General features: G+C 42.7%; 1 long non-coding RNA gene across 1 annotated transcript in view; it reads right to left on the bottom strand.

The window, feature by feature from the left end:
- Positions 1-12,327, bottom strand: part of LOC139176411 (uncharacterized) — a 124,053-nt gene that overhangs the window by 111,179 nt on the left and 547 nt on the right. The window lies entirely within an intron of this gene.

Here is a 12,327-nt window from a genome sequence, read left to right as displayed (position 1 = left end):
AACTTTCTCAAGTGAATACACTGGGGCAACAGTTGGTCTCATCTCTCATGGTTCTTTCTTTCAAGAATCACTGTCATTCATTGCCTGATAGCCAGTGTCTTGAAAACCACTGTTTTATATATTTCGTCTGCTTTGGGTTTGTTTTCATTTTTGTGTGTGTGTTTTGTTTTGGTTACAGGTGGGAGGGTAAACCTAGTCCCTATAATTCCATCTTGGCCATACAGATTTTCTTAAGCAGAGGTAGCAAGGAGGAATCTGAAATAATCCATCATCAACATTTTTCCTCCAATATTTATGATGAGGATGGGAAATCTGGCTAGGCCATTTCTATATATGATAGTTTTTGCTTCTCAGATCTCAAAAAATGGATGAGGCAAACACTGATACTTCAAATGATTCCTTCTCCAGAAAGAAGAGACTTCCACTGGGGAATATATTGACTTATAGTATGGTATGCTAGCCAAAGTTTTGTTCTGGCAGAGTTTGCAGATCCAAATGTGTACACAGGGTAGACAGAAGATGTGAAGCTGTAAGCCAGAAGCAATACGTGATAAACTGGGGCAATGACAGCAAATGTAGAGGTAGGCCTGGCCCAAAGTCATTCAAGTTCAATAGTATGAGAGCAAATAAGAGGACCCAAACTTTCTGGCTCAGCTTAATGGCACTTTCTAGATCATAAACTCCTACTACTTACCTCAATTATAAGACAGTTCTTAACTAAAATACTTTATGAAAAAAATCTGTAAGAGTAATATATAATATTTTTAGCAAATGCAAGTCTGTGTGCCTGATGTACAATGAGGCCAAACAACACCAAAACGTCTGACTTTGGATCAGAGAAAGATTTACTGCAGGGCCATAGCAAGACTGGTGGCTCATGCCTTGCTGTTGCTTAGCCGACTCTGTGACCCCACTGACGATAACCCACCAGGTTCCTCTGTCCATGGGATTTCCCAGGCAAGAATAGTGGAGTGGGTTGCCATTTCTTTCTCCAAGGAATCTTCCGGACCCAGGGATCCCTTGTGTCTCCTGCATTAGCAGGCGGATTCTTTACCACTACCACCTGGGGGGGAAGCCAGCTGGAAAGCTCATGCCTTAAAAACCCCAAACTCCCCAAAAGCACTTAGCAAAGCCCTTTTTATAGGAAAGGTGAGGGAGGGGCATGGTTAGTTGTTGCACACTTCTTGGTGTCAGACCCTTTGCCCTTGAGGTCAGGTCATGGCCAAGTAATGAATGATGTTCCTATAAACCTCCACCAAACAAAATATTATTACCTGGTCTGACAAGAGAGTGCAAAGTCCCAAGGCTCAGCTTCACCCTTTGAGGTCCAAATCCTGGCTACAAGGAGGCAGATCTCAGCTGGAGGCGCTTTCAGTACCAGACCCTGCTCAGGTGTCATCACTGAGCAAACCAGGCATCCAGGACTCAGGTTTTTCATTTAAACTGGAGAGGACTATGTGTACAGGATCAATAGGAATGCATGTTGCAGCAAATGCCATTCACGTTCATTTCCAGCTCACAACAACTGTCCTTGTTTGAGAACAGCCCCAACTACAGAGGGGGACCTGAAGTAATGATGTGCAGCATTGTTGCAGCTTAACCCTGACCTCTGGCCGCCTCCCAGGGGTAGACAATATATCTACACTGTACCAATTTTTGAAACTTGAACAGAGAGATTGAAGCTACCTGAAGCTGTTACCTTAATGGAGTGCATGTGTGCAAAGTCATTTCAGTCATATTTGACTCTGTGCGACCCTATGGACTGTAGCCCGCCAGGCTTCTCTGTCCCTGGGGTTCTCCAGGCAACAATACTGGAGTGGGTTGCCATACCCTCCTCCAGGGGATCTTCCCAACCCAGGGATTGAACCAGTGTCTCTTCACATCTCCTGCATTGGCAGGTGCTTTGCCACTAGTGCCACCTTAATAGCATTGTCCACATATTCCAGTTGCTGAGGCCTCCGTGGACTGGGACCCATGGAGACAGCTGCCATCATTAGGCTGCAGAGGTGAGGATGAAGGAGAGGTTCGCTGTTGCCTCGAGGCCTGGGCCTGGCCAGTGGGAGGCCATGGGGAGCGGTCTGGAGCTCTGTGGTACATAGCCCTCAGCCTGACCCTGTGCCCTTAGCTTACTTGCCAGGTCCAGGCTTAGGGCCTACAGGGCCCAGAGGACCCTAGTGAGAAGGTCCTTTCACTGCAATGTATGCTGGGAGCAGCACTGGGAGGCTGACTATTGGCAGAGTAGGACCTCCAACCTCCCACTAAGGTCTCGCAATAACAGGCACTAACAGCTGTGTGCCCACTCCACCCCATTACAATATTAATTATAGTGATATTATTATTCATGTTGATAAGTCTTTTGAAGAGGGTCCATAGGTTCCCAAAGAAGATTAACCAGAACGCGGGGGCGGGGCGGAGGGAGGAAACAAACATAGACGAGGAAATGAATATAATTCTCCTGATGCGGCAACCTTTTTACCAATCTTGGAAACATAAAGCTTAGCAATATATTCATGTTAAGGATCATACATCTCTTCTATCTTCCCAGCAAAAATAGCCCTATTGCTACAACCTGTTTCTCCTGTTTTACAACCTGCTTTGATCAACATTTTCTTAAGCTAGTAAGAAAGCTAACTGTAAGAGTTGAGATGGGAAACTGGCTTTAGGAACTTGTTGACAACATAAGCTAGGAGAGATAGTTTCAGACATCTGGCATCAATATTTTTAAAATAATAATTTCTGGATTTTTCTTTTTTGGCTGTTCCTGGTAGCTTGGGAAGCTTATAGAATCTTAGTTCCCCAACCAGGAATTGAATCCTGGGCCATGGCTATGACAATACCAAGTCCTAACGACTGGACTATCAGGGAACTCCCAATAATTTCTGGATCTTAAACAGCTACAGTTTGTTTCCAGTGTCCTAGAAATCCAATGGTGAAGAAGAATATCATATTAGGAACCAATAATATGAAAAATTCGATTGATTATGATCTAGCAGTCATGCTCATAAAATTCTAACTTTGCTGCTACTCAAGGTAGTCTATATAAGTATGCTATGCTATGCTAAGTCACTTCAGTCGTGTCTGACTCTGTGCGACCCCATAGACAGCAGCCCACCAGGCTTCCCCGTCCCTGGGATTCTCCAGGCACGAACACTGGAATGGGTTGCCATTTCCCTCTCCAATGCATGAAAGTGAAAAGTGAAAGTGAAGTCGCTCAGTAGACCTAGAATATCTGAGTTATGATAGAGATATAGGTTCCTAGTAATATTAGAGGTCCCTTGCCTTAAAGGACATCAAAAGATATCAGCATATGAATAAAGTATTAGTGTGGTTTTTTAATATCTAATAAAAATAACAAAAGGTATTAATTGTATTAAGTAAGTCCACTTAGTTAGGCAGCCCAACCACAGTATTCAGCAGGAAGATGAGTCTCTCCAATATAAATACTTAGTAGAACACACATGACTGCTATGACAGTGATCAGTGACAGGGTTTATGGATCTCTAAAATGTTAGGGTACGTTCCATGACTGAATTGCATTTTTAAAGTCCTTTTCCAAAATCTCTTTTAAAGTTTATTTTTTAACAGCCTAAATTAAGAGGTGACTTTATAAAAAGAATAGCAAAATTAAAATTTTCCTAAAATAAAAATTTAAAAGAGTAAAAATACCTGTTTTCCAAGTAGATTGGGTTAGATCAGTGCTTCTCAACCTCAGGTTTTATGCTTTTTGCTCCACCTTTTCTCTCAGTGCAGTTTGGCAATGTTTAGAAATGTTATGGTTGGCAAAACTGAGGAGGAAGGTGTTACTGGCATCTAGCAGCTAGAGGCAGGAATTCCACCAAACGTTTTACGATGTACAGAGCAGCCTCCTACAACAAGAATTATCCAGTCCCAATCGTCAATAGAACCGAGATTGAGAAATCCAGTGTTACAAGAAGGCCGTGTGATGCTATTAAACTTCAGTATAAATTCCAACTGAGAAATACCTTTGTGCTAACTTTCAAAATTACATTTGTTTTGAGGGAAAAAAGTCTTATTCACCACTTTTAAGTAACTTCTTACATTTTATCATTCATAAAATCCTTTCATTAATCTCATTTGCTCTTCACAGCTCTGATGAAGAAGTCACCTTTTTTCCCTGTTTTACTACCCAGAATGCTGTTGTGCAGAAAGAGCTAAGGTACTGGAGTGAGGTCACACAAGTTCAGCTTCTGGGTGGATAATCTAGTGCCCTGTCTGCCATCCTACAGCTGTCATACTCTTGTTCAGAACACTATAGAAAAGGGGATTTAAAATATTTTAAGGCAGGATATTGTGCATCTATATGGATATGACTCCAGAAGACAGATGTCATGTGCTTTAAGGATAGAGAATGGGAGAAGGACTGGTCTCAGCCTGGGTATTACCAGTCCAATACCATACATACTGGAAAGCAAGTATGGGAGGTAAGGAGCTAAAAGAACAATGACATTAGCCAAGCCAAGTGGAGGAACACAAACAGATCCCTAAGTTAGACCCTGATGCTGGGAAAGAGTGAAGGCAGAAGGAGAAGAGGCGACAGAGGATGAGGTGGTTGGATGGCGTCACCAATTCAATGGACGTGAACTCGGGCCAACTCCAAGAGAGGGTGAGGGACAGGGAAGCCTGGTGTGCTGCAGTTCATAGGGCTGCAAAGAGTCAGACATGCTTTGACCACTTAACAACAACCTCCCAAGTCTTCCCTGGCAGTCTAATGGTTAAGATTGCACACTTCCACTGCAGGGGGCACGGGTTCAATCTCTGGTGGGAGAACAAAAGTCCTGAAAGGCGCAAGGTACAGCAAAAAATAAGGTAAAGTAGAATGACTACTTCTCTATGAACATCATTCTTTCCTGTATAAATAAGAAAAGACCCTTACAAAAACATAAAATGGACAAATGTGCTGAGTCTAACCAGAAAAAAATAAACCACACTCATTACTTTCAACAGAGGATTTGGTATATCCATTGCACAAATGATGGAAAAACTGAGAATTCAGGGATAAGCAACCACAAGAAGCCATTACACTTTTAAACAGGCCAGAGGGAGGAGACAGTATTGCCAGGGCTGATTCGGTGGTAGGCTTGTCCAGCAGAGTTGGAGCCTGGGAGATATCACAGTTGCTGCAGGGGAGGGTGCCTAAGGCAGAAAAAGAGGGGAATAATACACCAGCTTCTCCACTCCTTTCTTCCTTCCAGGATCCTGACAATGTCTCCTGTTGAATATCCAGCAGGAAGCCAGTTGACACAGGAGCCTGGGAAATAGTCTGCAAGAGCTGTTTAAGATGTGGAGCAGAGAGGGGAAAGGGCACTGGGTGGATGGGAAGGCAAACAGGTTCAGAATCATAGCATATGCCAAAAGAGGGACACCACGAATTAGTGCATGGCATTAAGTGAATAGTCCAGGACCTAAATCATGTTTTCCTTCAAGTAAAGGAAAATATATCTTAAGCCTACACTGGCTCAAACAAATAAATCAGTAAAATAAAAATTAAACTCAGAAAGTCAATTTGACAAAGAAGCGCAATATCATTTTGTATAAATACCCAGAGTTTTTATGGTTAAGTGATTACAACTGAGAAAAAGAAAAAAGAAAAGAAAGAAAACAGCTTTAATAGGTGTTCAGAAAGGAAGCTGGGCTTTTTCACACCTGTTTTGCACACAGTAGGCTCCACATTCAAAATAGAAGCAAATTCTTGCTGAGCTCTTGACAACATGAAAATAAAAACATGCATCACCTCTCCTCTTAAAATTGTAGACTGCAGCAGAACACAATTTTTAAAAGACTAGCCTAATTTTCTTTCTGGGGAAAAAAAATATTAAGAAAAGGAGACTGAAGAAGCAATACTGGTTCACTCTATGCACTGAATATTCATAATTCAATTTTAATAAATACATTGATATGATAGAGTCACTAGAATAAAATCCAGAAATCCTGGAAAGTAAAAGCCAAACTTCTAATGGCTATTTCAGCTAAGTAACAGTTAGTACTTAGAAGAGATATAATCTGGGGTAACTGTTGGGGACATTTTGGTTTCTTTGGTTTCCTGTATATAAATTCAATCTGCAATAAGGAATAATCAGGAAAACCTGCAGAGAAGTGTAGCAGTAAGGCCATGTGTCACAGAGGCATTAATAGTGCCTCCTTCAGGGAAGGAGATGCTCAAAACACAACACAGAGAAATGTGAGCAGGTACTTAAGTAGAAAAATGCAAAGTGTGATTTCTGGTAGTTATTCTGCTTTGGACACAAGTGGGCTTTGCTGGTCAGTCCTAGCAGACAGGGTAATACTGTACATCCAAACTGCAGTAGGAGACCTGTCTCATACAGTAGGGAGTTGGAGGGGGGTGGAGGGGGGTGGGGGAAGGCAGAGAGATGGATGGAGCTGCACATTTACAAAAGTCCATTCCAAAAACATCGTCACTGTCATACCCACAGGGTCAAGCAAACATATGCCATAGTTGAAAGCTGCAGTCTTGGGGGTGAGAGGGCTTCAAGACAATACCCCAAGGCCTTCAGTGGTGGAAGGAATGCTGTGAAAGGGAATCTATAGGATGATGATGCTGTGCAATCCAGACCAGCCAGCTAACACTGCGAACAGGGCTTCCCTGGTGGCTCAGCAGTAAAGAATCTGCCTGCCAATGCAGGAGAGGCAAGTTGACTCCCTGGGTCAGGAAGAACCCCTGGAGAAGGAAATGGCAACCCATTCCAGTATTCTTGCTGGGAAATCCCATGGACAGAGGAGCCTGGTGGGCTACAGTCCATAGGGTCGCAAAGAGTCAGACATGACTAAACAACAAGAACACATGTGAGCAGCATGGGTAAAAAATGAGTGTCCAAGGCAAGGATCAGAGAAACCCAGTTAATAAAAACTGGGGAAGAGAAAGATTTCAGTGATGATGAGATTGGGGGGAAAAGCCCTGAGATGGAGTCAAGTGTGGAAGGGCTTTCCTTCCCCCTCCCAGTGCCATTTTTTAATCCTTTTAAGGGTTCAGGTTCTCACTACAGGCACAGTGCCCAGGACCCGTAAGTTTTTCCAGGTTTTATCAAATTGTTTTGAGAGCTGGAAAAGAAAATGCCTTGGCTCTAAAATATATAGAGAATTGCAAAATGAAATTATTAAATATTTTGAAAGGAATATTAGATGAATCTCATTTTGCATAACAAAACATCGTATTTTTCATGTAAGATGTGGTTACATCTTTTCATGTTTGGGAAGCGGTCTCTATATCTAGGATTTATATAGCCCTAAAGTTGGCCCTTTTCCAGCCTGGCATAGTTCAAATAGAGAAGGTCAAGGGTGCTAAAACTTCAGCAGGGATGGACAGGCAGGGAGGGGAAGGCAAAAAAACCAAATCACCTAGGCTAGAAATGCAGGGAAGGGGAGGGAGGCTTGCAGGGAGGGTGTTGGGCAGGTACCTTCACAAAGGCTAGGCTTGACTGGGTGCTGGGATGTGCAGGCGCAGTGTCCCCAGATATGGATGGCACTGTCTGGTTTCTAATTTTGGAAATGGCCATACCAGGATTTCCAATCTGGCAAGCACGCTGGCGGCAAAGGGCTCTGAATAGCAGAGAAAACCTTCTGGAGGCAGGCGGCCACTCAGTGTGGTGTAGGGGTATGAATGCAGATTTGGCAACAGCTAGACAGCATGGCGTGGTTTCTAAAGCAGGGAGGCAGCAGAAGGTAAGACAGAACTCAATCCATCTGAGGCCGTAGGGCAGGAAGAAGCAGCAAGTCAAGGAACACTGAGGCCCGGAGATTCCAAGGTTCCTGGGTTCACTAGCATCTGATTGGCCCCTGGGCAGCCCCAGGAGTACCGCTGCAGCTCACCCTATGGGCCCTGGGGGACTTCTAGATTGCTGGTCTGGGAGCAGGGCCCAGTTCTACATGCGGTCCCCTGTAGAAGGAGTCCTTAGTCTGAGTGAAACTGAAGCCCATCTGAGATCCCGCTGGAGGCAGGGCCCCTTAACATGTCCAGAGAAAATAGCCATGGGGCTGCCATTTCTTGAGTTAGGGTCAGAAGAAAGTGGAGTGATATGCCCCAATTTTGAAGAAGGTTAGAATCTGAGACCTACCCAGTGGGCGTGGCAGAGGCAGATATTTTGAATAAACTCCTCTAACCAGAAACTGCCCTGATAGGCATTAGGGTGTGTCTCTCTGGGAGGGGACCAAAGACCCTGACCTGGAGACATTGTGATGACTGAGCAGAGATAAAAGAGGAGACAGCGGCTGCACCTCTAGAGCCATTGGGGGCTGCTGCAGAGGCTGGTGATCCTGGCTGGAGAGCACAGTGGAGCGTTCCAGGCTTCCCCTGGGACTATCTCCAAGGACCAGAATCAACCGCAACTTCTCAGGTTACCTGGGAAGCTGAGAAGGGGCAAGGTCGGGGCACCAGCAGAGGAGAGAGAGTTTAGCTGGCCACGATGAAGAAGGGAGAGATCATCAGGGACTATTAGATCATGGCAGCAGCGACCGCCTGGATCCTGGCACAGTAAAAATATTTCCAGCAACCGTAAGTGACCTTGGGTGAGAGTTCTCAGGGTGCACCTAGAGTGATGCTCTAGGGGCCTTGGATAATCCTGTAGAAGAGATCATTTTTGTTGTTTTCTCACATTACATTGTGAATAGAGGACTTCCAAGTAGGGTAACCAAGATTTTTCCAAGACAATGTATTGTGTAGGTAGAGGTATTGCTGTCTCATTCATTGAGCATTATGGATCCAGAATCTAGGGATTATTGGTGGTTTAAGAGCCTCAAAATGTTTCAAACTTGGTTAAATTTAATATTCAGTTAAATTTCTAGAAAATGTAACGTATGCCAACTAGTAAACTGCTGCAACTCAACTCTTACTCTCCACATGGTGATAAAACAACAAAAATCCTTTCTCCTACAGTAGACAGAGTATGCAAAGACCCAAAGCATTAAATACATGAATGTGTCTGAAACAAGGAAACATCTCAAAATATTTGACATATCATAGCTGAGGACATGAAAATAAAAAATGTCAAGGAAGGACTTAAAAGACATAAAAGAACCTGTTCTCAGAGTTCTGGTGCCTATTCTGTTTTCTTGGAGTGATTTTTAAGTGATAAGTGCATCAAACTTGCCCTTTTTGGGGGCATCACTACACAAGAGTTCTAAGTATAATGCTAGAGTTCTTAGGTTTTTAGCTCTTTAAAAAGTGAATATTATAAATGTAAAAGTACTACAAAACTAGGAATTTATATGCAAGATGAAAAGCCAGAGATAAGACAGAAATGGAGACAAAGGGGAAAAAAATGAGATTACATGTAATTGACAGGCTATTCAACAAAGGTTTTAGTGTTTTCCTCCAGATAAAAGGCCTAATATCAACAACAGTGAAAGATAATTACCAAGAGTTTTCCTTTTCTTTCCACCTAAATTCCAAAAACTAAATGTTAAGTGTCTGATCACAAGTGTTAGCTTGTGAAAAGTAAGACCAGAGTGGTTCCCTTGAAAAAAATTTAAGATAGGAGGGAATATGGTTAGCAGAAGCCAGATCACTAGAAGAGAAGCATTTGGTGAACCACATTAGTAGGGTAAGGGTATGAGGCAAAATGTCCAGGGGAGCTCAGAGAGCATGTCACTTAGGATTCATGAAGGATACTGTTTGCTAATAAGCACATCGTTACTTCTGTTTTATCTCTAAACAGAATGTAATATTGGATTTATGAATTCTATAGGTTTTGACAGTTAGAATTGGACAATGATAGTACAAAATGGGGTGCTAGTATGGAAAACACTGGTAAGTCGGTTATGCCATGAAATGGAAAGAACTGTGATGTTTAATTTAGAAAAGAGGCATAAGATGCCACAGTCACTAAAACATCAAAGTGGAGTGCACGGATAGCTTTTCAGACAGAGTCTCATAGGGCTGAGTCAAGAAGATTCAAAATCTGGTCCTCCTCTGTGTGCATTAAGCTCAGAGAAGGAATGGCTCTTCTGATCTGTGCTAACTGCCAACCTGTTATCTGCAATAAGAGTTTCCGAATCAGCCACATCCACTGAGAATCTGACTGGTTTCCTATAGAAAACTGACAGTGAGCAGCAAAATCAGTTATAATCAAGTTTCTTGGCATCTAAAGAGTTGGATGGTAATGACGGCTAACGCCTTAAGCAATGCAAACTTGATACATGACTGGAAGCTCACTATGCTCTACATCAGTGATAAAGCTGTTACTTATTTCTATATTTTTAAAAAGTCACTTATGGCAGCACTAAACTAAAACCTCTTTTAATAATCTAGTTTTCTAATAGGTATCCAACAAGTAGGAAATCAAGAAAGGAAGTTCTTTAGGGGACTGGTAATAAATCTTTAATCTATGATGATCATAGAGTGATCTTTTACTCTGCCAAACTTTTCTTTTTTGTGGGGTGGGCATGCCCCGAGACTTGTGGGAACATAGTTCCCTCCCTCAAGGATGGAACCCGGGCCCTCCACAGTGAGAGCAAGGTGTCCTAACCCCTGGATTATCAGGGAATTCCCAATCACATTTTTATTAGCATTAGTTACAAGCCATATTCAGTTCAGTTCAGTTCAGTCATTCACTCATGTACGACTCTTTGTGACCCCATGGACTGCAGTACGCCAGGCCTCCTTGTCCATCATCAACTCCCAGAGTTTACTCATGTCCATTGAGTCAGTGATGCCATCCAACCATCTCATCCTCTGTCATCCCCTTCTCCTCCTGCCTTCAATATTTCCCAACATCAGGATCTTTTCAAATGAGTCAGTTCTTCACATCAGGTGGCCAAAGTATTGAAGTTTCAGCTTCAACATCAGTCCTTCCAATGAGTATTCAGGACTGATTTTCTTTAGGATCGACTGGTCGGATCTCCTTGTAGCCCAAGGGACTCTCGAGTATTCTCCAACACCACAGTTCAAAAGCATCAATTCTTCAGCACTCAGCTTTCTTTATGGTCCAACTCTTACATCCATACATGACTACTGGAAAAACCATAGCCTTGACTAGATGGACCTTTGTTGGCAAAGTAATGTGTCTGCTTCTTAATATGCTGTCTAGGTTGGTCATAACTTTCCTTCCAAGGAGTAAATATCTTTTAATTTCATGGATGCAGTCACCATCTGCAGTGGTTTTGGAGCCCCCAAAAAATAAAGTCAGCCACTGTTTCCCCATCTATTTGCCATAAAGTGATGGGACTGGATGCCATGATCTTAGTTTTCTGAATGTTGAGCTTTAAGACAACTTTTCCACTCTCCTCTTTCACTTTCATCAAGAAGCTCTTTAGTTCTTCTTCACTTTGTGCCATAAGGGTGGTGTCATCTCTTACAATTTACTGTTATTTTATCAGTGGATAAATTCACCAAATACTGGCAAAAAAGAATGATATATCCTAATACTGCAAAGAGAGCAAGTCTAGGGGAAAGACTATAATAATACCGTGAGAAGCAATTTGACATCCTGTGGGAGCAAGTATATTGAACCACTCCCCAACTAGAATTCAGTCAAATATCAAGAGCCACCAAGTACCACTCATTTCTTAACTCACAGTTGGACATTTATTGCAGTTCAATTCCTTGAACATATTACATTTATTAGTGCATAATAATGGTCAATTAAAGACAGTGCATGAGTGATAAGAGGTTGAGACAGCTAAAAGGCCTGGGCAAAAATTACATGTAATTTGTACTGTTTCTGTCACATACCATAAAGTTAAAACACACCCACAATGAGTACAGCAAATAATAGTATCTGGTTTTCTTCATGTTTGGAGAACATGAAATTCTGCACTAATATTTCCTCTCCCTACAGTCCCCAATACATCAATGCTCATTTTCACTTCTGTTTTTTAAAGTGAAGAAGTGAAGTGAAGTCGCTCAGTCGTGTCCGACTCTTTGCGACCCCAGACTGTAGCCTACCAGGCTCCTCTGTCCATGGGATTTTCCAGGCAATAGTACTGGAGAGGATTGCCATTTCCTTCTCCAGGGGATCTTCCAGACCCAGGGATTCTGTTTTTTAACTCTTTGCCTAAGGCAACTTTGAGACCTGATTATGCTGATCTTTTCTCCTTTCTGAAAATCTGGCTAGAGCTGCTTGTATTCCACGCACGTTTTTTGTGTTAAATACATAAATAAGATTACATTCTCTGAACTCCATGAGGCAGTCACCTCATCTCTTAAGACATTTGCTTAGCTATAGCTCTGTTTACCAACGTCCAGTCTCTGGATGCCTCCTGCTCTGCTATGCTTCTCAAGCATCCTTCAGCCGCCCCTGGGCGGACCCCCTCCCTTCCTAAGCCTGATAAGTTACGGCTCATCTCCTCCTATGG

The sequence above is a fragment of the Bos indicus genome, chromosome 2 (assembly GCF_029378745.1).
Source record: "Bos indicus isolate NIAB-ARS_2022 breed Sahiwal x Tharparkar chromosome 2, NIAB-ARS_B.indTharparkar_mat_pri_1.0, whole genome shotgun sequence".
Lineage (NCBI taxonomy): Eukaryota > Metazoa > Chordata > Mammalia > Artiodactyla > Bovidae > Bos > Bos indicus.
This window is presented reverse-complemented; position numbering and strand designations above follow the sequence as displayed.